This window comes from Balaenoptera borealis (assembly GCF_965194805.1).
Source record: "Balaenoptera borealis genome assembly, chromosome: X".
Classification (NCBI taxonomy): Eukaryota; Metazoa; Chordata; class Mammalia; order Artiodactyla; family Balaenopteridae; genus Balaenoptera; species Balaenoptera borealis.
Genome location: NC_138881.1, coordinates 64,499,920 through 64,526,582, shown reverse-complemented (window position 1 = coordinate 64,526,582; position 26,663 = coordinate 64,499,920). Strand labels below are relative to the sequence as shown.

General features: G+C 38.3%; 1 protein-coding gene and 1 pseudogene across 3 annotated transcripts in view; both read right to left on the bottom strand.

The window, feature by feature from the left end:
• The window catches only part of ATP7A (ATPase copper transporting alpha), a 165,365-nt gene that overhangs the window by 114,747 nt on the left and 23,955 nt on the right, over window positions 1-26,663 (bottom strand). The window lies entirely within an intron of this gene.
• On the bottom strand, window positions 13,650-19,367 carry LOC309620662 (myb/SANT-like DNA-binding domain-containing protein 3 pseudogene; annotated as a pseudogene). The gene has a single exon. The product of its transcript is annotated as a myb/SANT-like DNA-binding domain-containing protein 3 pseudogene (transcript).

Below are 26,663 nucleotides of genomic sequence, written 5' to 3'. Positions count from 1 at the left end.
AAAATCTGTAGGTAAATCATGGACCACTTGTAATGCTATAGCTCTCTTCATAAGGAAAAATCCACCTTACAATTTTAGTTCTAAGACAAAATAGAGCCCCAAACCACTGATGAAAAAACATTAAATCCTATGAAAACTAAAAACAACTGACAGTGCTTAACCACTACATAGATTAAGTTGAAAAAGCACTTATTTTATATTCGCTATAACTGATTAAGAACAAATAAACTATAAAATAAATGATAAAGGTTTGATGAGGCTGAAAATGACGATTCAGTTTGACTAAACTTTTCAAGTATGTCACTAATTTTATAAAAACCATCACTAAAAAGGATAATGATGCTAATTACCCTACCAGACGTTAAAATGTCTTTAAAAGTTTTATTTTATTTTTTTAAATTGGTTTATAACATTATATAAGTTTCATGTGTACAATATTACTAATGTCAGAATAGACAGATCCTTTGTAATGGAACAGAAAGTCCCAGAAACAGACATATATGTATATATAAGAATTTAGTTGCATAGCACAGGGAGATCAGCTCGGTGCTTTGTGACCACCTAGAGGGGTGGGATAGGGAGGGTGGGAGGGAGACGCAAGAGGGAGGAGATATGGGGATATATGTGTACATATAGCTGATTCACTTTGTTATAAAGCAGAAACTAACACACCATTGTAAAGCAATTATACTCCAATAAAGATGTTTAAAAAAAAAGAATTTAGTATATAATAAGGGAAGTATTTCAAATCAGTGGGGAAATAAATAAGTGGTGTTGCCATAACGTGCTAACCATGTGAGGTAAAGACGTTTAAATCCCATCTTACTCCAAAATTAATTCTAAATGAGTTAAAGACTGAAATGTAAAAAAAAAACGTTTAATGCTATAAAAGTGGATAATTAACAACAACAGCAACAACAAAACTTGGGGTGGAGAAGGCCTTTCTAAGCCTAAGCCAAAAGCAGAAACGGTAAAGGAAAAGATCTTGAAATTTAATTTTTATGCATTTTTAAAATGTCATGTGCCATAAAAAACCCATGTAAGCAAATTACAAAAATATATATGCATATGGAGTTTCCTTCTGGGGTGATGAGACGCTCTGGAATTAGATAGTAGTAATGGTTGCACAAGTCTGCGAATACACTAAAAACCCTGAATGACGTAAAATTATACTGAATTTTATGACATGTAAATTATATCTCAAAAAAGTATATGTAATATATATGTCAGACAATTGACAAAATAAGAAATCCAAAATTCCAATAAACATATAAAAATTTACATTTAAAGTTACAAATTAAAACGACTAAAATACGTTTTCCACCTACTAGATTAGTAAAATGTGTCTATTACCACATAGCTTAAAACAACAAAACAGGAAACAACCTACATTTTTTACAGTAGGGCACTGGTTAAATAAACTCCAGTAGATCCACACTTTTACAGATAGTTGTCATATTTTTTGGCTACCCAGCATCCAAACACACAGCTTGGGTTAAGGAAATCCCCTGCTGTGAGTAAGCGTCTTGGTAATAGGCAGTAGGACCCACCCCCACTACTGAAGCCAAAGTGGAAGGAGGAGGTATTCCCTTTCCCTTCATCCTTCAAGCTGAGATGCTGCTAAGTGATTCTAGATCTGGCTGGGCAGATACCTCTGCCCAGGGTTTTGAATTCTGAGAATGACACAAATACACAGTGAGAGTTCAAGAGAATTCGCAGCAGCTTCAGCAACAGAGTCAAGATGCCAGCAGTGGTGGTGGCAAAAGTCCTGAGAAATCCGGTGCCACTGGAGAGGTCCTCACCAGACTATACGTGGGGGGTGTGACCTTGGCTGTTTTAGCCTCCCTGGGTTCCTGCCCATTTTTCCAAGCCTGGCTGACCATCTTTCCTGTTGACTCTATAAACAATCTTCATAGCCTACCAATAAATTCCTTGTCTGGTTAAGTGAGTTGAACTGCTTTATGTTGTTTGCAAGCAAAAACTCAGCATAATACATGTATAATAAATACCATGTGGCCATTAAAAACAATGATGTAGATCTCCATTTACTCATGGGGAAAATGTTCAGGATACATTAAGTAAGAAAAAGCAAATTTTCACTCTGCAAAAAGTTCTCTAAACCCTCCACCAATGGGTTAACTAATGGTCTCCATTCTATCACCCAAATATTCAGATGCCCACAGCATGCTTAAGTGCACTCTTTGTCCCACCAGTAGTGTGTTGACATACTTAGTTTCATCTGTGTTTGCTCCCAAGCCTGTTTATGCCCACTGAACTTCTTTTAATCGTGTGATTTAATTAAATATTATGTAAACTTATGAAACATGAGTATAAAAGAGAGTTACTATTTCTGTGAAAACAAAGGTGAATGCTTTAGAAAGATTCAATAAAGGTGAGCAGTAAACTGCTGAAATAGCTGCACATAAGCAACTTTAACAGAATGGGGGGAGAGAAATCATAAAGATCTAAAAATTCTATTCTCTACTTTCATGAAAGCAAACTAGAAATTGGAAATCTGGAAACCTGGAATGAAACAATATGGATGTGGTTTATACAAGAAAGAAAAGGAGGAATTTCAAAGGACCCATATACAAGGAAAAGGCCTTGGCCCTACATATAAATATTGGAGAATGAATGAATATATGTTCTCGGTTTTTACAAAATGAATAGGCTACATATAGTTATTATGGCTCCTTTCTTCAACTGACCAACCACTGGATGGTTCAGGAGAGTTTCTACCATGTTTCCATCTTCTGCAAAGGAAGACTCTAGAACATACCACAGAACAAAGAGGAAAAAATACCTGATTTCATTTTGTTTTAAAGGGCCCTGATAATTTACATTTTCAGCCTTGACTAAAACCTGTCATAAGCCAACTTTTTTTTTTTTTTAAAGCTGTGAGGGTATTTTTTTTTAATTTTTTTATTATTTATTTATTTGTGGCTGTGTTGGGTCTTCGTTTCTGTGCGAGGGCTTTCTCTAGTTGTGGCAAGAGGGGGCCACTCTTCATCGCGGTGCGCGGGCCTCTCACTATCGCGGCCTCTCTTGTTGCGGAGCACAGGCTCCAGACGCGCAGGCTCAGTAGCTGTGGCTCACGGGCCTAGTTGCTCCACGGCATGTGGGATCTTCCCAGACCAGGGTTCGAACCCGTGTCCCCTGCATTGGCAGGCAGATTCTCAACCACTGAGCCACCAGGAAAGCCCAAGTCAACTTTTACAAATAGTTGGATTGAGACTGTGTATCCCTAACAAGGACATCACTGAAATTTACACTTTAAAGAATTTTCTTCCCTTCATTGAATTTCCTGTTTGTCCTATAAAGCCATGAAATGTTGCAATGGCCTATTACAATGGCTATGTCCAATAGTTATGCTATTTTTTTAAGTTGTTTCCATTCAGAATCCTCAGTGGAAGTCAGAGATGATTTTCCTCACATAGTTTTATATGACATTTCTTCTTCCTCTAAAAGTATTCATGGGCTTAGGAAAATTATTATTTCCTGAGAAAGGCAGATACTTTGTAAAAGTTTGTGTGTGTGTGGGTGTGTGTGTGTGTAAAATACACATAACATAAAATTGATCATTTTAACTATTTTTTTAATTAAAGTATAGTTGACTTACAGTATTACATTAGCTTCAGGTATACAACATAGTAATTCAGTATTTTCATAGAATATATTCCATAAAAAATTGTCATAAAATATTGACTATGTTCCCTGTGCTGTGCATTACATCTTTGTAACCTATTTATTTTATAGCTAGTAGTTTGTACCTCTTAATCCCCTTCAGCTATTTTGCCCCTCCTCCCACCCTTTTCCCCTCTGGTAAACACTAGTTTGTTCTCTATATCTGTGCATCTGTTTCTGTTCTATTTGTTCATGTGCTTTATTTTTTGGATTCCACATATAAGTAAAAATATACAATATTTGTCTTTCTCTCTGAGTTATTTCACTAAGCATAATACCCAGGTCCATATATATATATATATATATCTTTTAATATTGGTGTTTTCATTTTCTTTGGATAAACACCTAGAAGTGGCACTGCTGAATCACATGGTAGTCCTGTTTTTAATGTTCTGAGGAACTTTTATATTGTTTTCCATAGTGGCTGTACCAATTTACATTTCCACCAGCAGTGCATGAGGGTTCCCTTTTCTCCACATCTTAGCCAATACTTGTTATTTCTTGTCTTTTTGATGAAAGCCATTATGACAGGTGTGAGGTGATATCTCACTGTGGTTTTGATATGCATTTCCCTGATGGTTAGTGATGCTGAGCATCTTTTCATATGTCTGTTGGCCATCTGTATGTCTTCTTTGGGAAAAATGACTATTCAAGTCCTCTGCCCATTTTTTAATTGAATTGATTTTTTAAAATATTGATTTGTATGAGTTATTTATATATTTTGGATTTGACCCCTTATCAGACATATTGTTTGCAAATGTCTTCTCCCATTCAAGGCTGTCTCTTCATTTTGTTGATGGTTTCCTTCTCTGTACAAAAACTTTTAAGTTTGATTAGCTCCCATTTTAAAATTTGTGCTTCTGTTTCCCTTGCCTGAGAAGATAGATACAAAAACTATTGATAAGACCAATGTCAAAGAGAATACTGCCTATACTTTCTTTTAGGAGTTTTATGGTTTTAGATCTTACATTTAGGTCTTTAATCCATTTTGAGTTTATTTTTGTATATGGTGTGAGGAAATGTTCGAGTTTCATTCTCCTGTATGTAGCTGTCCAGTTTTCCCAACACCATTTACTGAAGAAACTATCTTTTCCCCATTGTATATTCTTGCCTCCTTTGCCATAGATTAACTGACCATATAATTGGATTTATTTCTGGGCTCTCTATTCTGTTCCATTGATCTGCTTGTCTGTTTTGTGCCAGTACCATACTGTTTGGATTACTGTAGCTTTGTAGTATTGTCTGAAGTCAGGGAGTATGGTACCTCCAGCTTTGTTCTTGGTTTCACTGATCTTTTGTTGTTTCTTTGGTCTTTATTTTATTTATTTCCACTCTCATCTTTATTATTTGCTTCCTTCTGCTGACTTTGGGCTTTGTTTGTTCTCCTTTTTCTAATTCCTTTAGAATTAGAGGGCTGGAGCCAGATATGAGCCAGGGCCGTTTTAACCATTTTTAAAGTGTACAGTTTAGTAACATTAAGTACATTCACACTGTTGTGCAACCATCACCACCATCCATCTCCAGAACTTGCTCATCTTCCTAAACTGAAACTATACTCATTAAACACCAATTACCCATTTCACCTCTACCCACCCCCTAGTAACCACCATTCTACTTTCTGACTCTACGAATTTGACTACTCTAGGTTCCTCATATAAGTAGGATCATTTGTCCTTTTTTGTCTGGTGTATTTCACTTAGCATAATATCTTAAAGGTTTACCCATGTTGTATCACATGTCAGAATGTTATTCCTTCTTTTTTTTAAAAAAAAAAAAAGAAGTGTGTGTCCCCGTGTGTGTGTATGCACACATGTGTATATGGCCTTTTATTTGTTTTTTCTTTTTAAAATTTATTTATTTATTTATTTATTGGCTGAGTTGGGTCTTCGTTGCTGCATGCGGGTTTTCTCTAGTTGTGGCGAGTCGGGGCTACTCTTTGCTGTGGTGCGCAGGCTTCTCTTGTTGTGGAGCATGGGCTCTAGGCACGCAGGCTTTAGGAGTTGTGGCACGTGGGCTCAGTAGTTGTGGCTCGAGGGATCTAGAGCACAGACTCAGTAGTTGTGGTGCACAGGTTTAGTTGCTCCACAGCATGTGGGATCTTCCCAGACCAGGGCTCAAACCCGTGTCTCCTGCCTTGGCAGGTGGATTCTTAACCAGTGCACCATCAGGGAAGCCCGGAATGTTATTCCTTCTTAAGGCTGAATAATACTGCATTGTATGTATATACCATATTTTGTTTATCTACTCATCTTCTAATACACCTTTGGGTCGCTTGTATCTTTGTGCTACTGTGAATAATGCTGTTATAACCACTGTTATACAAATATCTGTTTAAGTCCCTGCTTTTAATTCTTTTGGGTATATACTTAGACTTGGAATTGCTGGATCATTTGGAAATTCCATATTTAATTTTTTTAGGAATCACCATACTGTTTTCCATAGCAACTGTACCATTTTTCATTCCTACCAACAATGCACAGGGGTTTCAATTTCTCTACATCCTCACCAACACTTGTTATTATTTTCTGTTTTTTAAAAAATAATAGCTATCCTAACGGGTGTGAAGTGGTAACACACTTTTTTACATCTCAGAAATTTCAATAAAGAATTAGTGAATTAAAGCTAAAATATGAGAGATGGAAAGCCATAACCTTCCGTTATTAGCCATTTCACTGTTACTTTATTTCATTTACAATGTATTCTTACAATTTTTCTAGACAATTTCTTCTATATTCGGATTTCATGGCAAGAACTTGTTACAATATATACTTTAAACGTGAAACAGTGTATGTTTTCAGCTCTATTTTAGGTATGATTAGTTTAATAGGTTAGCACAAGAACTTGGAATGAGTTCAAAGAGATCAGGATAAGAAGATGTAGGAATTCCCTGGCGGTCCAGTGGTTAGGACACAGTGCTTTTTCACTGGCGTGGGCTGGGTTCAATCCCTGGTCGGGGAACTGAGATCCTGAAAGCTGCGCGGCACCGCCAAAAAAAAAAAAAAAAAAGATGTAACAAATGGTCACTAGTAAGTGTTCTTGGCTCAACATGTGCTTATTTTTAGAGTGGATACAAAAGAGGAAATGTTGTGAATTTCATTTACATCAGTTCTTGGGAAACTTAGCTTTCAGATTTAAGCACATTTCTCTAAATTTTTTCCTACAGCTAGCAAGAGTATACTAAAGGGGTAGAGTATACTAAAGGGTACAATATTGTGCTTTCAGCACTATAAATGAATAGCCAAATAATAATGAAGCAATACTAGCCACAATTACTATAACAAAGTAGACTGACCAGTAAAGATGATGTGGGCAATATCTAAACTCTAGGAACATATTACTCTATCGCCCTGAACAACTTGTTTGTTCTATCTACTTTGGAAAGTAATAGCAGAGGAACTGAACTCTATCATTAAAAGTTATTTATTCAGGGACTTCCCTGGCAGTCTAGTGGTTAAGACTCTGAGCTTCCACTGCAGGGGGCACAGGTTCAAGATCCTGCATGCCGTGCAGTGAAGTTACTTATTCAAATACTTGTCCTCAACTCACCTAGGCATTTATATAAATGTCTCTCACACAAGAATAAAATAATTTGTAGTACATTTAGGACCAATGAAACTGCATGAAATCTCAGGAAAATTTAAATAGGAAATTATGCCTATTTTAAACTAGGCAAATGTACATAAACAGCAACCTAGTACTAGTTATTGTTATATAAGTGCTACTTATAGTTACATAGTAAGTATTATTACTATACAATAAAAACTCAGAGATTAACGGCATGAGCCAAAATCACATATACTTACCCAAACACTGATCCAAAGATAATCACTTTTTTGCTTCTCCATAAGGACTCCAACGAGTGGCAGATAAGGCTACAGCATAAACATGTGCCTCAACTTTTTTCCCTCTTACTTAGATGAAAATAATCTATTTCAAATATTCCAAATATGAACTGGGGAGAAAACCAGATTGGAAGGAGAGACACCCAAAGAGAGAGATACCCAAAGCAGTTGTTCAATAAACATTTTTTTGTTGTTGGGTGGATGGTCAGTTGACTGGATGGACAGACAAACCAACTCTGAATTCTCCTGCGAGATAAGAAAGCTGAAAGGGGGAAAGTGATTTCTTCTTGGTCAGAAGACCAAAAATGGTGGGAAACTACTAACATTCTAAGATATTTTCCAGATATTCTTTACTTTTCCCTTGACTGCTAAATGAAAACTCAAAGGAGCAAGTCCACCTTAGCTCAGTGATCAATATTAGTATCACTGTACTTCCCTGGTGGTGCAGTGGTTAAGAATCCACCTGCCAATGCAGGGGACACTGGTTCGAGCCCTGGTCCGGGAAGATTCCACATGCCACGGAGCAACTAAGCCCGTGTGCCACAACTACTGAGCCTGCGCTCTAGAGCCTGCGAGCCACAACTACTGAGCCTGCGTGCCACGACTACTGAAGCCCGTGTGCCTAGAGCCCGTGCTCTGCAGCAAAAGAAGCCACCGCAATGAGAAGCCCGTGCACCGCGACGAAGAGTAGCCCCCGCTCGCCACAACTAGAAAGCCCACATGCAGCAACGAAGACCTAATGCAGCCAAAAATAAATAAATTTAAATAAATAAATTTTTAAAAAGACAATAACTTGAATATATTAAGTTAAATAAAATATATAATTAAAATTAATTTCCCATTTCCTTTTTTTATTGTGGCTATTAGAATAATTTAAATTACATGTGTAACTCACATTTTATTTCTATTGGACAGTGCTGTTCTAGAGTCATTATTTTATCTTTTAAAGTTACGTCTATGATCCACCTGGAACTACATTTTGTATACAGTATGAGGTAGTAGTCAAGGCTCATTTTCCCCCATATGGATACTGAATTGATCTGCTACCATTTATTGAAAGAGATTTTCCTTACATGTAATGTTCTTGTCAGATTTTGTTATAAAGGTTACACTTATTCCATAAAAAGAGTTGGAAAGTATTATTTTTCAGTTCTCTAGAAAAGATTGGTGTTAGATTGGTGTTAGCTCTTTACTAACTGGAAAAATTCACCAGAGAAGCCACTTGGACCTCGAGTTTTCCTTGTGGAAAGGCTGTTATATCAGTTATTGAGAGAGGTGTATTAAAATCTCCAACTATAATTATGGACCTATTTCCCCTTTTAGTTCTGCCATTTTTTTTAAATGCTTTACATCACTCTTTATTTCAAAAGTGCTTTACTAACATAGACTAATCTTTACAACATTCAAGGGAGGTAGATAAGTATTACACCACTTTCACAGATGGAAAAACTGAGGCAGAGATTAGTAAGTTGTATTGAAGGGCATAATATATGGCACAATTAGAAAAGAGTTTGTTGCAGACATGAATCACTGGTGACCTTTTCTGTGACTTCTGAGTCCCACCAACACAAAAGTAGCGGATGCAGCAAGGAAGCAGATGGTCGATATTTTGTCTAGTCCAAGGCTACACTTCACCTTGTTGATACCACATGTTGAATATGCTGGTTTTGGGCAAGTATCTCCCTTACACACATTCTCACATGACTCCAACTGTAAAAGGGGGGACAGTGGGAACTGCTGTAGGTGCAGAAGGAGGGGTTGGAGAAACAGGGCTGGGAAGGCAGAAGATAGAAGAGAAAAGGGCAAGGAAGAACAAGAGGACCAGCTGGGAAGCAGCCCAACAGAAAGGAAAGCCACAGCAGAAAAGAAGTGTCATTCCATTTGAACAGCTCAGACATCCAGAGATACTATTAAAAGGGTAATTCTTAGCAATGACATTACAGAGCCACTCTTCTTGGCTTTGCCAAATATAATTATCAGGTCCTTCTGACATTCCCAGGAGGCAAAACCATTCCTTTCCCCTGGTCCAGACCAAGTGCTGATGTAATTGACCTGACACTGCAGAAGCTGTTGACAACTCAAATGCACTGCCCCACCATACCTCTCTTCTTCTGTTCTCTTTCTTCTTAAAAAAAAAAAAAGCCAATGCATTTTAAGATTCTCCCTGAAAAGTTCCTAAAATATTTGCTAATTTTTAATGCATAATAAGGTAGGATTCTATGTTTGATTTTTGGAAACAGGCTCTAATAGGGATACACGGGAATTAACATCCCCTCTCAGCCAGTGTACCTTTACACATGGGACACTTAAAAAATACCCTGAAATCTGTGGATGCCAGCTAGAAAAGAATTGAAGCTCAAGATAAAGAAATCCAGTTGAGGGACTTTCCTGGTGGTCCAGTGGGTAAGATTCCGCGCTCCTAATGCAGGGGGTCTGGCTTCGATCCCTTGTCGGGGAACTAGATCCCACATGCATGCTGCAACTAGGAAGCCCGTGTGCCACAAGTAAAAAAAATTAAAAAATAAAAAAATAAGATCCCGCATGTAGCAATTTGCAATTAAGACCTGGCACAGTGCAGCCAAAATAAATTAAATAAATAAATATTTAAAAAAATAAAAAGGGAAATCCAGTTGACCCTTGAACAACATGGGTTTCAACTGTGCTGGTCCACTTATACTCAGATTTTTTTTTCAATAAATGGGTACTACAGCACACCATCCGCAGTTGATTGAATCCCCAGATGCAGAACTGCAGATACAGAGGGCTGACTGTAAAGTTATAAGGGGATTTTCCACAGCTGGGGGTGGTGGGCACCCCTAGCCCCCAGGTTGTTAAGTGTCAACTATAATCTTTCTTGCTCTTTCAAGTGTGAAGCCATTATAAGAGATGGTGACTGATGCACCACCAGCTGCAATGGAGGTACTGATGGCAGAGGGAGCACCAAATTGAGTCGGGGGACAAGGACCCAGCAGGGAGGGGTTAAAACGTCAGATGAACAGGTGCAAGAGGCAGCACAGGAGGCTGAAGAGGCAGAAGTCAGAGCAAAGAGGTGACAGCCAAAGAGGAGATGGGAGGAGGTGCTGGTGTCTGAGGCTGAGTGGGTGGGAGCAACTGCACTAGTTCATGTCTAGGCCTCTCCTAGGATACGTCAGCCAGAAATGCATCCGTTATTTCAATCAGCATCATTCTTTCCGGCATCTAGCTTTAAAACTTTACCCAACCCCTCCAACAAAAGCAATGTGCTGCCAAGCCTGACTGATTCCACTTTGGCAACGCCCTTCACGTTGGTCTCCCTCGTTTCTTACTAGGTCCTCCTATCATCTCATCCTAACCAAACCCTCCTACCTCATCTCCTGGACTCCAGTCTTCTCTAAACTCAATTCCATCTTCTCATCTTCCTCCTGGAGCGCAGTTTTGATCATGTTACTGCCCAATTCGGAAATTCCCCCATGTCCTCCCAATTATGTGTCTCACCGTCTTGAATCTTCAACAGGACCTTGCATCTAGTGAAGTTCCTCTCCTTTCTGAATCTGCACCTACCAAAATACCAACTCTAAAGATTTAGCTCAAATGCCACCTCCTCCAGGCTTTCCTTCAAGTTTCTTCACTCTCTGCTGAGCTTCAAATGCTCTAGAAGACGTGCCTGATCAAGTACATGATAGCTGTGTACAAGCCTTACATCCCCTACTGGGCTGTGTCCATGATTTGGCAGGTCAGGGGATGGTGAACTGTGTCTTAGTATTTATCAGTCAATTCTCTACAGCACCTAGCAAGAAATGATTATTGCATTTCCACCTCAGGTAAGGAACTACTCAAAAGTGGAATGAATTGGGATGTACCTGTTCATGAGTGGAAGCATTACAAGTATCCTGTAGATGTGATCTGGCTCTCAGGATAAAGCAAATCCACGATATAGCTTTGAGGGATGGGGTGGGGGGAGGCAGGTGGGGCTATTTGTTTTCGAGTCTAGAGACCTAGGACTGAGGTTCTGCTTTGCTGTTCACTAGCTTTCAGCCTGGTGCAGGTGGTTCTTCTCTGAGCATCATTTCCTCACTTCTGCAGGACTTCACAGGACTAAGGACCAAATGAGACACATTTGTGAACTCTACACCAGTGGTTCTCAACCCCAATTGGGTATCATCACCCCCTGTAAAGCTTCCAAAAAATATAGAGGACCAGGCCTCAACCCAGGTAAACTGAATGAGAATCTCCTGGGAGTGGGACCCAGCGGGACTAATTTTTTATAAAATACTGTTTCTAATGCATACTCAAGGTTGAAAACTGTTATAAACTCATAAATACCATTAACAGTAGAACAAAGTGCTTTAGCCTGCTGGTTTAATTATCCTTTATTTGTTCAGTTAGGAATTAGTTCGATGCTTTTTTTTTTTCTATTTTTATTTATTTATTTATTTTTGGCTGTGTTGGGTCTTCGTTTCTGTGCGTGGGCTTTCTCTAGTTGCGGCAAGCGGGGGCCACTCTTCATCGCGGTGCGCGGGCCTCTCACTATCGCAGCCTCTCCCGTTGCGGAGCACAGGCTCCAGACGCGCAGGCTCAGCAATTGTGGCTCACGGGCCTAGTCGCTCCGCGGCATGTGGGATCTTCCCAGACCAGGGCTCGAACCCGTGTCCCCTGCATTGGCAGGCAGATTCTCAACCACTGCGCCACCAGGGAAGCCCCTAGTTCGATGCTTTTATAGTTCCATTATGTGTGTGAGCATTTTTTGTGTTGTTCTACATTGTTATTTGTGTGATTAGGTGGTAATTCTGGGAGAGGAATAATATCCGGCACAAAGCTGTACACAAAAATGTACCTAACCCAATGGGTTGTTTTTTGTTTTTTTGTTTTTTTTTTTGAGAATAGGTAAAAGCTTCACAGGGTCCTCTAAAACCTTGCTACACAGAACTGTGGTGGCCAGACAGGCAGACCTGGCATAACTTGGGAGCTTGTGAGAAATGCACAGTCTCAGGCCCCCCCACCAGAATCTGCATATTAAGATTTCCAGATGGCTCAGTAGGTGAAGCAAAGGCAAACTTTTCTCAGTTCACATCATCTGTGTTGAGGACCTGCCACTCCCTGCCCTAATCTGTCTCCCATAAATCGGTTAAGCTTGGGACTTTTTCCAGATGCTGCTTCTCTAAAGGGTCCATTTGGTAAAAACTAAATTAAGAACACAAATCCTTACAAAAGCATCCTTCCTTTGAAAGAAGACTAGTCTTCACAGGGTTCCTTCAAATAACCAGTTCCTCTAAGATATTTAAAATATGATCAGTGTATAAAATAAATTGATATCCACTTAAGTTTTATGCAGTGCATGTATTAGTATACATGTACTTTACTGAACTTACAGACCCTGGGACCCAAATTCCAAAATTATGAAAGGAAGGAAGCTTAGCCACTGCAGTAAACTCTCCCTGTTGACCCACGCCCTCCGGACAACTATGATGTTAGCAGTGCTCATCCAAGACTGTGCAGATCACATCACAGTCAAGGAGTTGTAGCAGATTCTAACCATCATCTAGACCAACTCTCCTGTTTTATAGACAGGAAACACCAGGGCCAAAGACTAAATGGAGTAACTTAAGGTCACATAGCACTTGAGACAGAGCCGAGCTCAGAATTCAAGCCGTGACTCCTCGTCCTGCACTCCCTATATAGCCTCTGTCACACATACTGCTCCTTCCCCACCACATGGCCTTGAACTTTCCTTCTCAGAAATTGCTGACCTGCCTTGGCACTTAACTGTCACTTTGCTTCTTCCAGCTACTGTTATGCCCAACTCACAAGACTGTTTTTCTCACTAGGCTACAGGAGAAGTTATATCACAGCTCAGTCAAAATATCCATTTATCAATCCACGTTTCCAAATATATTGGTAATGGATTCTGAAAAAGCTCAATACTAACTGCATACTCTGCAGACTATGTAGCATCACTATCAGCTAGCACCAGGAGCATGGCGAGGGCAGGGCCTTTCCTTAGGCGGCTAAAGATTAAAAACAAGGGCAACCATTTACTCAGTAGTACAAAGTCGGTAGGATACTACAGCAGGAAGCCAAAAACTGTAGCACAGTGGAGGCGGGCAGCACCTTTACACACTGTGTAAAACATACACAGTGTGACTATAAAATCACAAGTCTTGTCTTTTAATAAAACAAGCATGACAGAATGTAGAGCTCTAAACGAACGTTTCTCCCTCAAAGTAGTCACATCCTTAGTTCCAACAAAGCTACACCTGCTGGAGACATTATTTGGAACTCCTCTTTGGGGAAAGGAAGGCTTTAAAAGGCAGCCTATGAGCCACATTAAAAAACAGCCTTCCATTATGTTCGGCCGTTTAAAAACAGAATATCCACGCTCCAAAGATGACATTGAAAAAATGAAAAATGTGCTATAGCTCTTGTGGAGGCTCCGAAAGACCTCTAGCAAATTCTGAGTAACAGCATCACCACTGGAGAAACGTGTGTCCTCCCAGGACAGCCACTTTCAATGGGAGGGCATTCATTTGGATAGACAAGGTCTGACGTCTATTTAAAAAAAAAAAAAAAACCCACAAAACCCAGCCACACTCCTTTATAGTCACACTTGCATTTGATTAAAAAAATACAATACTCACACATGGTTCTTGTATGAATTCTAATTAAGAGACATTACATTCAGAATGATAGCACTCATAGTGATAATTTTCAGAAGACTCTAACAGCTTCTTTGCCACTTCAGGGGTACGTAGGGTGCAGCTGTTTACCTGAATGTATTCTTAAATAAGTGACTACTACCACTCTCATCTTCCTAGTTGTAGCTCTGTGACAGGCTACCGACCGAAAGTTCGTGTTCCAGACGTTCTTTGCCAACACAGATTAATTACAAGGGAGCCACATCCCAACGTCTTAGGGTGAATTGGGAAAGGGCCGGTTAAATGAGGAAACAGGCCATTCCTTAGTAAAAGTTTGCAGTTTTCTTTCCCAATACATCTTCTTTTTATTGAGAACTTCCATTTTTATCCTGTGTTCCTCCTCTGCCATCTCACACTCTCGCTCTAGCTGCTGGATTTTGGCCACATGCACCTCATTCATCTGTATCAGCTGCAGTTGTAAGATGGACATTTGTTGATGGTGTTCTTCCTCATGCAACATTTTTAAAGCAGCTTCCTGAGAGGTTTTGCTCCTGTAGTTTTTATTGGCTGTTATTCTGACAGCTGAACACGAGGGTTCAGGTTGAGAGGTCCCCTCACATACTGGGAAATGTATGAACTCTTTCTCATCATCGCACAGTTCTCTATTTGAAACAGCAAATGATTCTTGGGTGGCGGCATCAGCATGGTACTCGGGCTCCTCCTCGGGAGGGCTTTGCAGGAAGTACAGCTGCTCGGGCAGCATGTTGACGATCTTCTCCTTCCCCAGGACGTGGGTACTCAGAAGGGGGCTGACGCTCCGTTTCACTTTCTCTCTCCTTTCATGAGCCATAATCTTTTCGGTCCGAGCCTTGATGTTCTCCCAGCACTTCTTCAGCTGTTTGAAATCCCGCAGCGACACGCTGGGCTGCGAGTTGTATTCATGGGCGAGCGCCTGCTTGAGGGCAATAGTTCACGCGTCGCTTTTCTTACACTCCAGCACATACTTGTACTTTTCTACTAAAGCCAGCAGGATGCTCTTTTCCAATTCTGAGAAGTATTTGGCAGGTTTTATGATTTCGTTGTTTTGCATTTTCCACTACGTTTCTCCTGGCTGTTAGCTATCCTGCAGCGGCAGCGCAGCGGCCACGGCGATCGGGGGAGGGGCCGGCGAGATGCGAGTGCGGGCGGCCTCGGCTCCTCTCGCAGGCTGGGCGGCCGGGAGGGCCGCGGGCTCCGGAGCACCGGGCGGCGGCAGCGCACCCCCGGCTGGTCAGTTCTGCCATTTTTTGTCTCATACATTTTTAGGCTATACAATTACCTACATAAAAAGTTAGGAATATTATGTCTATCTGTTGAATTAATCGTTTCATTATTATAAAGTATTCTCCTCTCCAGTAGTATGGCCACACCAGTTATCTTTTGGAAGTATTTGCATAAAATATTTTTCATACATTTATTTTCAACTTTTCTATGAATGACATATAGTTGTATGTTATATCTGGGAATAGCATTTAGTTGTTTTTTAATTAATTTATTTTATTTATTATTATTTTTTATTTTTGGCTTCATTGGGTCTTCATTGCTGAGCACGGGCTTTCTCTAGTTGCGGTGAGCGGGGGCTACTCTTCATTGCAGTGTGCGGGCTTCTCATTGAGGTGGCTTCTCTTGTTGTGGAGCATGGACTCTAGGCGCATGGGCTTCAGTAGTTGTGGCCACAGGCTCAGTAGTTGTGGCTCGCGGGCTCTAGAGCACAAGCTCAGTAGTTGTGGTGCACGGCCTTACTTGCTCCATGGCATGTGGGATCTTCCCCGACCAGGGCTCGAACCCAGGTCCCCTGCATTGGCAGGTAGATTCTTAACCACTGTGTCACCAGGGAAGCCCTAGCTGATTTTTTTAATCCTTCTTACAAGCTCTGCTCTGAACTGTAATATTGGGTGCATTTACATTTAATAAAATTACTAATATTTTGGGGTTTATGCCTATCTTCTCGATGTTTTCCTATTTGGCCCAAGTATTCTTTGAGGCTTTTTCTCCTTCCTTGCTTTATTTTGCATTTATCAAATACCTTTCATTATTCCCCTTCTCCCTTGTAACAGCTTGTTATAGTTTTTAAAACATCACTCTTTTAGTACCCTAGAGATTACAACATGTCTTCTTTATTTATTACAGTCTACCTTAAATTAGAACTTTTATCTCTGCCTGGATAGTGGAAAAACTTTTAAAACATATTAACTCCATTTAACATCTCCCTTTTATCAGCTTCCTATTGCTGCTATAACAAATTGCCACAAATGCAAATGTATTATCTTACAATTCTGGAGGTCAGTAACCCAAAATAGGTCTCACTGGGTGAAGTGGGGTGAAGGGAGCAAAGTCCACCTTGACTCAGTGATCAGTATTAGTATTATGATAATGCCATCTGCAGCAACATGGATGGACCTAGAGATTGTCATACTGAGTGAAGTAAATCAGACAGAGAAAGACGATTATCATATGATATTGCTTATATGTGGAATCTAAAAAAAAGGGTACAAATGAACTTATCTACAAAACAGAAACAGAGTTACAGATGTAGAAAACAAACTTATGATTACCAGGGGGTAAGTGGGGGGAGGGATAAATTGGGAGATTGGGATTGACATATACACACTACTATATATAAAATAGCTAGCTAATAAGGACCTACTGGAGAGCACAAGGAACTCTACTCAATACTCTGTAATGGGTTATATGGGAAAAGAATCTAAAAAAGAGTGGATATATGTACATATATAACTGATTCACTCTGCTGTACGCCTGAAACTAACAGAACATTGTAAATCAATATACTCCAATAAATTTTTTTAAAAAAATTAGTATCATGAATATTATGCACCATCTATGAAACATTTTCAACAAAAATATTTAACATGTATCTAATCAAGCCTTTAGAGCTAACTTCCAACATACAGGAAATAATAGGAACTAAAGGATATCACCTTGTAGCTAAGGGAAAACAAAGGATCAAGGTATTGGCAGGCTGTATCCTATCTGGAGGCTCTGGGGAGAAGCCACCTCTCTGATTTTTCAGCTGCCTACATTCCTTGAATCCAGCCCCCAACTGTACAACTCTGACCTCTGCTTCTACCTGCACATCTCATTCTCTGACTCTCCTGACATGCTTTTACTTTACAAGGACTTTTGTGATAGTATTGGACCCAACCAGATAATCCTGGATGCTTCCACCTCAAGATCAACTCTATCGCATCTGCAAAGTCCTTTTTTCCTTGTAAGGAAGTCAGAGGTTTCAGGGATTCAGACATAGACATCTCTGTGGGGCTATCATTCTGTGTACCACACTTCTCCTACATTTTGTGTTAGTGGTGACACATATTTTAATTCAATATGTTTACAAACACTTCAGAAAGGAAAGCTCTACCTCTCAGAATGCCAAGAGACATAGACAAAATAATGAAGTTAGAAAATCACCATTTAGAACCATTATTACCTCAATCACGGTAATAACTGATTGAGGAAGAAATCATTCATAAATGCTAATGCTAGTGAAAAAAAGCTTGATGAGAAAGAGGACACTTACATTATTGCAAAGTACCACCCTACAAAATACTTGCCAATTAGCAATAAGTAAGTATAAAAGACTCCTTAATTAACCTTATAGTAAATAAATCTTTTAAAGAAACAATACAAATTATCATCACAATTAATGAGACGAATTGACATACCATGCTAACTCTATTCAAAAGAAAGCTAAGAGACTATATTAATACATAAGTATATTTCAGAGCAAAGACTATAAAGCAGAGATAAAGAAAGGTATTTCATAACGATAAAGGGGCCAATTAATGAAGAAGACATAATAATTCTAAATGTTTATGTAGTTAATGACAGAGCTTCAAAATTCATAAAGCAAAAAGTGAAAGAACTGCAAGGAGAAATAGAAAAACCTGCAAGGATAGTCAGACATCTCAATACCCCTCTCTAAATGATTGATAAAAAAAGTAGGCAGAAAACCAGCAAGGACAGAGTAGATTTGATCAACACTACCAACCAATTTCACTAGATTGACAAGCACAAAATAGTCCACCTAACATCAGCAGAATTACACTTTCTTCTCAAGTGCAGATACAACCTTAAGTAAGATAGACCAAATTCTGAGTTACAGAATAAGTTTCACTAAATTCAAAAGGATGCAAGTCAAATAAAGTATGTTCTCTGGCCACAATGGAATTATATTAGAAATAAAAAAACAGAAAGATCTCTGGAAAACCCACAATTATTTGGAAGCCAACTGCACACTTCTAAATAACCTATGGGTCAAAGACAAAATCAAAAAGGAAATTAAAAACTATTTTGAACAGAATTAAAATGTGACATAGCAGAATTTGTAGTATGACACTAAAGTAGTAGTTAGGGGAAATTTTATGGTACTAAATGTTTATATGAGAAAAGAAGAAATGTCTCAAATCAATGACCTCAGGTACCACCTCCAAAATCTAGAAAAAGAAGAGCAATTAAACCCAAAGTAAGCAGAAGAAAAGAAATAATAAAGATGACTACAAAAATCAATAAAAGAAAAAGCAGGAAAACAACAGAGAAAACAAATAGAAGTAAATGCTGGCTTTGAGAATATCAGTAAAATTGATGATTCTCTTTCCAGACTTATAAGGAAAAATAAGAGAGACAACACAAATTACCGTTATCAGGAACAGGAGAGGTGACATTACAGATTCTACAGACATTAGAAGGACAATAAGGGAGTAGTGTAAACAACTTTACGTCAATGAACTCAACATTTAAATGAAATGGACCACTTCATTGAAAGACACAAGCTCATCCAAGAAGAAAAAAACAGCCTTAAATGTCCTAATCTATTAAAGGAATCAAAATTGCAGTAAAAACAAAACAAAACTTTCCACAAAAAAACTCCAGGCCCACCACAGCTTCACTAGTAAAGTCTACCAAACACTTAAGGAAGAAATAATACACATCTTTCAAAAACGCTTTCAGAAAATAGGAGAAGAGGGAACTTCCTAACTCAGTCTATGAGCTAATGCTAGCGTGACACAAAAATAAGATAAAGGTACCACAAGTAATGAAAACTACAGACCAATATCTGCAAGAATGCAGACAGAAAAATCCTCAGAAAAATGCTCGTAATCCAAATCCAGCAACATGTGAAAAGGATTATACACCATAACCAAGTAGAATTTATCATGCGAATGCAAGGTTGGTTCAACATACAAAAATCAATCAATGATATATACCATGGTATTAGAATAAAGGACAACAAACACAAGTATCTCAATGGATGCAGAAGAAGCATTTGATATGTTCAACACACTTTCATGATAAAAAAAAAATCTCAGAAAATGGAAAACTGAAGGAAACTACTTCAATCTGATAAAGGGTATTTGTGAAAACTCCACAACTAACATCATACTTAAATGGTAAAACACTGGAAAGCTTTTTCTCTAAGGACAGGAATAAGACAAGGATGCTGACCCTTGCCACTTCTGTTTCACATAGCACTAGAAATCCTAGCCAGAGTAATTAGGCAGGAAAAAGAAAAAAAGGCATCCAAATTGGAAAAGGAAAAGCAAAATGATCTCTGTTCACAGATGACATGATCTTATATCCCTAAAGACCCCACACCAAAAAAAAAAAAAAGTTAGAGTTAATAAAGAATTCAGCAGCGACTTGCCTGGTGGTGCACTGGTTGGAACTCCACACTCCCAATGCAGGGGGCCCATGTTCGATCCCTGGTCAGGGAACCGGATCTCGCATGCCGTGACTAGGAGCCCACATGCTGCAACTAGGAGCCTGCATGCCACAATTGAAGATCGCTCATGCCACAGCTGGGGATCCTGCATGCCGCAACTAGAGATCCCGCATGCCACAACTAAAAGATCCTGCATGCCGCAGCAAAGATCTCGCATGTGGCGGCAAGGATCCTGCGTGCCGCAGCTAAGACGCAGTACACCCAAATAAATAAATAACAAATATTAAAAAAAAATTAAAGAATTCAGCAATGTTCCAGGGTACAAAATCAACACGCAAAAATCAGTGTGCTTCTCTACACTGACAACAAACAATATGAAAAGAAAATTAACAATTCCATTTATAATGGCATTAAAAAGAATAAAATACTTATGAATAAACTTAACCAACAAGATGAAAGACTGGTATACCAAAAACTACAAAACATTGTTAAAAGAAATTAAAGAAGATACCAAAAAATAGAAAGACATCCTGTGTTCACAGACTGGAAGACATAATATTGTTAAGATGCCAATACTATCCAAGACAATCTACAGATTCAATGCAATCCCTATAAAAACCCAAAGGTATTTTTACAGAAATAGAAAAACTCATCCTAAAATTTATATGGAATCTCAAGGGAACCTAAGTAGCCAAAACAATCTGGAAAAAGAAAAAAATTAGAAATCTCATAATTCCCAGTTTCAAAAAATATTACAGTGCTACAGTAATCAAAACAATGCAGTGAGCGGAAGCAAAAAGAACTACAATCCTGCAGCCTGTGGAACAAGAACCACATTCACAGAAAGATATACAAGATGAAAACGCAGAGGGCTATGTACCAGATGAAGGAACAAGATAAAAGCCCAGAAAAACAACTAAATGAAGTGGAGATAGGCAACCTTCCAGAAAAAGAATTCAGAATAATGATAGTGAAGATGATCCAGGACCTCCGAAAAAGAATGGAGGCAAAGATCGAGAAGATGCAATAAATGTTTAACAAAGACCTAGAAGAATTAAGGAACAAACAAACAGAGATGAACAATACAATAATGGAAGTGAAAAATACACTAGAAGGAATCAAGAGCAGAATAACTGAGGAAGAAGAACAGTAAGTGACCTGGAAGGCAGAATGGTGGAATTCACTGCCACAGAACAGAATAAAGAAAAAAGAATGAAATGAAGATAGCCTAAGAGACCTCTGGGACAACATTAAATGCAACAACATTTGCATTATAGGAGTCCCAGAAGGAGAAGAGAGAGAGAAAGGACGCAAGGAAATATTTGAAGAGATTATAGTCATAAACTTTCCTAACATGGGAAAGGAAAAGGAAATAGCCACCCAAGTCCAGGAAGCGCAGAGAGTCCCATACAGGAAAAACCCAAGGAGAAACACACCGAGACACATAGTTATCAGACTGGCAAAAATTAAAGACAAAGAAAAATTATTGAAAGCAGCAATGGAAAAACGACCAATAACATACAAGAGAACTCCCATAAGGTTAACAGCTGATTTCTCAGCAGAAACTCTACAAGCCAGAAGGGAGTGGCATGACATATTTAAAGTGATGAAAGGGAAGACCTACAACCAAGATTACTCTACCCAGCAAGGATCTCATTCAGATTCGATGGAGAAATCAAAAGCTTTACAGACAAGCAAAAGCTAAGAGAATTCAGCACCACCAAACCAGCTCCACAACAAATGCTAAAGGAACTTCTCTAAGTGGGAAACACAAGAGAAGAAAAGGACCTACAAAAACAAACCCAAAACAATTAAGGAAATGGTAATGGGAACATACATATTGATAATTACCTTAAACGTGAATGGAATAAATGCTCCAATCAAAAGACACAGGCTCGCTGAAGGGATACAAAAACAAGACCCATATATATGCTGTCTACAAGAGACCTAGGGACACATAAAGACTGAAAGTGAGGCGATGAAAAAGATATTCCATGCAAATGGAAATCAAAAGAAGGCTGGAGTAGCAATACTCATATCAGATAAAATAGACTTTAAAATAAAGAATGTTACAAGAGACAAGGAAGGACACTACATAATATTCAAGGTATCAATCCAAGAAGAAGATATAACAGTTATAAACATATAGGCACCCAACATAGGAGCACCTCAATACATAAGACAACTGCTAACAGCTATAACACAGGAAATCAACATTACCACAGTAATAGTGGGGGACTTTAACACCTCACTTACACCAATGGACAGATCATCAAGACAGAAAATTAATAAGGAAACACAAGATTTAAATGACACAATAGACCAGATAGATTTAATTGATATTTATAGGACATTCCATCCAAAAACAGCAGATTACCATTTCTTCTCAAGTGCGGACGGAACATTCTCCAGGATAGATCACATCTTGGGTCACAAATCAAGCTCAGGAAATTTAAGAAAACTGAAATCATATCAAGGAACATTTCCAACCACAATGCTATGAGATTAGAAATCAATTACACGGGAAAAAACGTAAAAAAACACAAACACATGGAGGCTAAACAATACGTTACTAAGCAACCAAGAGATCACTGAAGAAATCAAAGAGGAAATCAAAAAATACCTAGGGACAAATGACAATGAAAACACGATGATCCAAAACCTATGGGATGCAGCAAAAGCAGTTCTAAGAGGGAAGTTTATAGCTTTACAAGCCTACCTCAAGAAACAAGAAAAATCTCAAATAAACAATCTAACCTTACACCTAAAGGAACTAGAGAAAGAAGAACAAACAAAACCCAAAGTTACCAGAAGGAAAGGAATCATAAAGATCAGAGCAGAAATAAATGAAATAGAAACAAAGAAACAATAGCAAAGATCAATAAAACTAAAAGCTCGTTCTTTGAGGAGATAAACAAAATTGATAGACCATTAGCCAGATTCATCAAGAAAAAGAGTGAGAGGACTCATATCAATAAAATTAGAACTGAAAAAGGAGAAGTTACAACAGACAGCACAGAAATACAAAGCATCCTAAGAGACTACTACAAGCAACTCTATGCCAATATAATGGACAACCTGGAAGAAATGGACAAATTCTTAGAAAGGTATAACCTTCCAAGACTGAACCAGGAAGAAATAGAAAATATGAACAGACCAATCACAAGTAATGAAATTGAAACTGTGATTAAAAATCTTCCAACAAACAAAAGTCCAGGACCAGATGGCTTCACAGGTGAATTCTATCAAACATTTAGAGAAGAGCTAACACCTATCGTTCTCAAACTCTTCCAAAAAATTGCAGAGGAAGGAACACTCCCAAACACATTCTATGAGGCCACCATCAGCCTGATACCAAAATCAGACAAAGGTACTACAAAAAAAGAAAACTACAGACCAGTATCACTGATGAATATAGATGCAAAAAATTCTCAACAAAATACTAGCAAACAGAATCCAACAACACATTAAAAGGATCATACACCATGATCAAGTGGGATTTATCTCAGGGATGCAAGGATTCTTCAATATATGCAAATCAGTCAATGTGATACACCATATTAACAAACTGAAGAAGAAAAACCATATGATCATCTCAACAGATGCAGAAAAAGCTTTTGACAAAATTCAACACCCATTTAGGATAAAAACTCTCCAGAAAGTGGGCATAGAGGGAACCTACCTCAACATAATAAAGGCCATATATGACAAACCCACAGCAAACATCATTCTCAATGGTGAAAAACTGAAAGCATTTCCTCTAAGATCAGGAAAAAGACAAGGATGTCCACTCTCACCACTATTATTCAACATAGTTTTGGAAGTCCTAGCCACAGCAATCAAAGAAGAAAAAGAAATAAAAGGAATATAAATTGGAAAAGAAGAAGTAAAACTGTCACTGTTTGCAAATGACATGATACTATACACAGATAATCCTAAGGATGCCACCAGAAAACTACTAGAGCTAATCAATGAATTTGGTAAAGTTGCAGGATACAAAATTAATGCACAGAAATCTCTTGCATTCCTATACACTAATGATGAAAAATCTGAGAGAGAAATTAAGGAAACACTCCCATTTACCACTGCAACACAAAGAATAAAATACCTAGGAATAAACCTACCTAGGGAGACAAAAGACCTGTATGCAGAAAACTATAAGACACTGATGAAAGTAATTAAAGATGATACAAACCGATGGAGAGATATACCATGTTATTGGATTGGAAGAATCAATATTGTGAAAATGACTATACTACCCAAAGCAATCTACAGATTCAATGCAATCCCTATCAAATTATCAGTGGCATTTTTTGCAGAACTAGAACAAAAAATCTTAAAATTTGTATGGAAACACAAAAGACCCTGAATAGCCAAAGCAGTCTTGCGGGAAAAAAACGGAGCTGGAGGAATCAGACTCCCTGACTTCAGATGATACGACAAAGCTACAGTAATCTAGACAATATGGTACTGGCAGAAAACCAGAAATATAGATCAATGGAACAGGATAGAAAGCCCAGAGATAAACCCACACACCTATGGTCAACTAATCTATGACAAAGGAGGCAAGGATATACAGTAGAGAAAAGACAGGCTCTTCAATAAGTGGTGCTGGGAAAACTGGACACCTACATGTAAAAGAATGAAATTAGAACACTCCCTAACAGCATACACAAAAATAAACTCAAAATGGATTAGAGACCTAAATGTAAGACCGGACACTATAAAACTCTTAGAGGAAAACATAGGAAGAACACTCTTTGACATAAATCACAGCAAGATCTTTTTTGATCCACCTCCTAGAGTAATGGAAATAAAAACAGAAATAAACAAATGGGACCTAATGAAACTTCAAAGCTTTCACAAAGCAAAGGAAACTACAAACAGGATGAAAAGACAACCCTCAGCGTGGGAGAAAATATTTGCAAATGAATCAACCGACAAAGGATTAATCTCCAAAATATATAAACAGCTCATGCAGCTCAATATTAAAAAAACAAACAACCCAATACAAAAATGGGCAGAAGACCTAAATAGACATTTCTCCAAAGAAGACATACAGATGGCCAAGAAGCACATGAAAAGCTGCTCAATATCACTAATTATTAGAGAAATGCAAATGAAAACTACAATGAGGTATCACCTCACACCAGTTAGAATGGGCATCATCAGAAAATCTACAAACAACAAATGCTGGAGAGGCTGTGGAGAAAAGGGAACCCTCTTGCACTGTTGGTGGGAATGTAAATTGATATAGCCACTATGGAGAACAGTATGGAGGTTCCTTAAAAAACTAAAAATAGAATTACCATATGACCCAGCAATCCCACTACTGGGCATATACCCAGAGAAAACCATAATTCAAAAAGACACATGCACCCCAATGTTCATTGCAGCACTATTTACAATAGCCAGGTCATGGAAGCAACCTAAATGCCCATCGACAGACGAACGGATAAAGAAGATGTGGTACATATATACAAGGGAATATTACTCAGCCATAAAAAGGAACGAAATTGGATCATTTGTAGAGACGTGGATGAATCTAGAGACTGTCATACACACTGAAGTAAGTCAGAAAGAGAAAAACAAATATCATATATTAACGCATATATGTGGAACCTAGAAAGATGGTACAGATGAACCGGTTTGCAGGGCAGAAATTGCAACACAGATGTAGAGAACAAACGTACGGACACCAATGGGGGAAAGCAGCAAGTTGGGGGTGGTGGTGGTAGTGTGATGAATTGGGAGATTGGGATTGACATATATACACTAATATGTATAAAATGGATAATCAATAAGAACCTGCTGTATAAAAAAATAAATAAAATTAAATTAAAAAATTAAAAAACAAACAGTGTGGTACTGGCATAAAGATGGACATATAGACCAATGGAATAGAATAGAAGCCCAGAAATAAACCCTCCCATATAAGGTCAAATGATCTCCAACAAGGGTGTCAAGACCACTCAATGGAGAAAGGACAGTCTCTTCAACAAATGTGCTGGGAAAACTGGATATCTACATGCATAAGAATAAAGTCACTTACATCATACACTAAAATTAACTAAAGATGGATTGAAAGACCTAAACTTAAGAGTGAAAACTATAAATCTCTTAAGAGAAAACACAGTAGAAAAGTTCCATGACATTGGATTTGGCAATGATTTCTTGGATATGACAGCAAGAGCACAAATAACAAAAGGAAAAATAGGTAAACTGTACTTCATCAAAATGAAAAACTTTTATACATCAAAGGACACTATCAAGAGAGTGAAAAGACAACCCACAGAATGAGAGAAATATTTACAAAATATTTACCTGATAAGAGACTGAATATCCAGAATATATAAACAAATGGTACAACTCAACAACAAAAAATCTAGTTGAAAAATGGGCAAAGGACTTGAACATTTTTCCAAAGAAGATAAAGGGCCACCAAATACATGAAAAGATTTCAACATCACTAGCCATTAGGGAAATGTAAATCAAAACCCCAAGGAGATACCACATCATATCTATTGAGGATGACTATAATATAAATAAATAAATAAATAAATAAATAAAACACAAAAAATAACAAGCATTGGTGAAGATGTGGAGAAATTGGAACACTTGTTGGTAGGAATGTAAAATGGTGCACTCACTGTGGAAAAGTTTGGCAGTTCCCCAAAAAGTTAAACATAGAATTACCGTATGATCCAGCAATTCTACTTCTAGGTATATAACCAAAAGAATCGAAAGCAAGGACTCAAACAGATAATTGTATAACCAAGTATTCTTTTTAATGTTTAGCAATATGGC